This window comes from Pinus tabuliformis, chromosome J (genome assembly GCF_031772625.1).
Source record: "Pinus tabuliformis cultivar Carrire ecotype Pingquan chromosome J, CPIR1, whole genome shotgun sequence".
Taxonomy (NCBI): domain Eukaryota; kingdom Viridiplantae; phylum Streptophyta; class Pinopsida; order Pinales; family Pinaceae; genus Pinus; species Pinus tabuliformis.
Window position 1 is genome coordinate 93721545 of NC_142295.1, and position 2167 is coordinate 93723711.

Below are 2167 nucleotides of genomic sequence, written 5' to 3' on the forward strand. Positions count from 1 at the left end.
CCATTCTATTAGAGAAGTCTTTATTTCTCATGGACAAGACTACCAGTCCCCCTCTTTTGATGCCTTTTTGATTCTTTAATAAGAGAACAAGAAAAGTTCTTATATCTTGGTCTTTTTAATCTTGGAAACTCTTCTAAGAAATCCTTAGCCACCCAGCAGCAACGAAATTCAAAGAATCCTAAGAAGCAGTATCCTGAAAAGAATGGTCCTAAACCAAACAAGGGTCCTAGGCAATTTCAGTCTCAAAATGAAAAATCATTTCAACAAAATGATAAGGCAAATAAAAACAAAGGGAAGAAGACTGATAGACATTACCACTTTTGTAATAGAGATAGCCACTTAGAATCCAAATTCTTTAAAATGGAAGCCTTGGAAGCCGCAATGAAGAAGCATAACATCCATTTGGAGCACTCTTCAACTTCAACTTCGTCTTCAGGAATAACACTTTCTGCATGTGGTTGTCAAGCATCTCGGTCTGCTTATGAACTAAATGTATCTTCTTCTTTTCATTCTCATGAGTGGCTCATTGATTCTGGAGCTTCTTATCACATGGCCAAAAACAAAGCCATGTTTTCTTCTTTAAATGATTGTAACACCAAAAATATATATGTTGGTGATGATAGATCTCTTAGTGTTGTAGGGACTAGAATTGTTCATCTAGATAATGGTCAATTTAATGATGTATTATGTTAACAATGTAAACTTTGAAACGGAAACTATAAACTCAAAATGGGAACTTTGGCCAAAAAACCCGAAAAAACATCAAAAACAGTGCTAAAAATGAAAAGTGTGTATACTGGAACGATGATTTTTTTTTAAAGGGTCAATTTTGAACATGTTTTAAAAATGGCAGTGAAAACGAAATTTTCATGCAAAAAACAACTTGAAAACGAAAAAGTGATGATACTGGAACGATGATTTTTTTAGGGTCAATTTTCAACATTTTTAAAATATGCTAGTAAAACCGAATTTTTATGTGCCAAACAAAGTTATTTATGAGGAAAAAACACACTAAGGTTTTTGACAGAATAAAATTTTTCTTTCCTAAGTATAAATTCAACATGTTCTCAACCATAAAATGTTAGATACAAAAGAAATTGAAAATTTTTCAACTATAAAATTAAAAAACCATGACATTATGAACAAACTAATCACTAAATGAATTCAAAAGTCATTATTTGTATATTGAATGAAACATTCTCGGAATCGCCCAGCCACTCCCGGGGGGGGCAGGCGAGCCGCCGAGGTGGTGCACAATGGTGCTGCAGCGCAAACCCCGCGCCCCCCCGGCAGCCTGCCTGCCCCCCCGGGGCTGGCTAGGCGATTCTCGAAATCGCCAAACCACCCCCGAGGTCGGGCGGGTCGCCGCGGTGGCGCGGGGTGGGCGCCATAGCACCACCCCGCGCCACCTTGGTGGCCCCCCTGCCCCACGATGGTGGTTGGGCGATTCTGAGAATCGCCCAGCCACCCCCCGGGGGGGGCACCAGGGTGGCGCGGGGTGGGCGCCGCAGCCCCACCCCGCGCCACCCCGGCGGCCCGCCCGCCCCTTGGTGGTGGCTGGGCGATTCCGAGGCTCGGGGTGGGTGCCACAGCCCCACTCCGCGCCACCCCGACGGCTCGCCCACCCCTTGGTGGTGGCTGGGCGATTCCGAGAATCGCCCAGCCACCCCCGGGGGGTGGGCAGGCCGCCGGGGTGGCGCGAGGTGGGCGCCGCAAGCCCACTCCGCACCACCCCGGCAGTCCACCCGCCCCTCGGTGGTGGCTGGGCGATTCTCAGCACCGAGGGGTAGGCAGGCCACTAGGGTGGCGCGGGGTGGTGTTGCGGCGCCCACCCCGTGCCACCGCAGTGGCGCACCTGTGCCCCGTGGGGGTGGCTAGGCGATTCCGAGAATTTCCCAGCCACCACCGGCGGGCGGGTGGGCTGCCGAGGTGGTGTTGCGGTGCCCACCCCGTGCCACCGCGGCGGCCCATCCGCCCCCCGGGGGTGGCTAGGCGATTCCGAGAATTTCGCAGCCACCACCGGGAGGCGGGTTGGCTGCTGTGGTGGCGCTGCGGCGCCCACCCCGCACCACTGCGGCGGCCCGTTGGGCGATTCCGAGAATCGCCCAGCCACCGCCGGGGGGTGGGCGGGCCACCCAGGCGGGGCCCTCCTCGCTCCCCCCCGAGG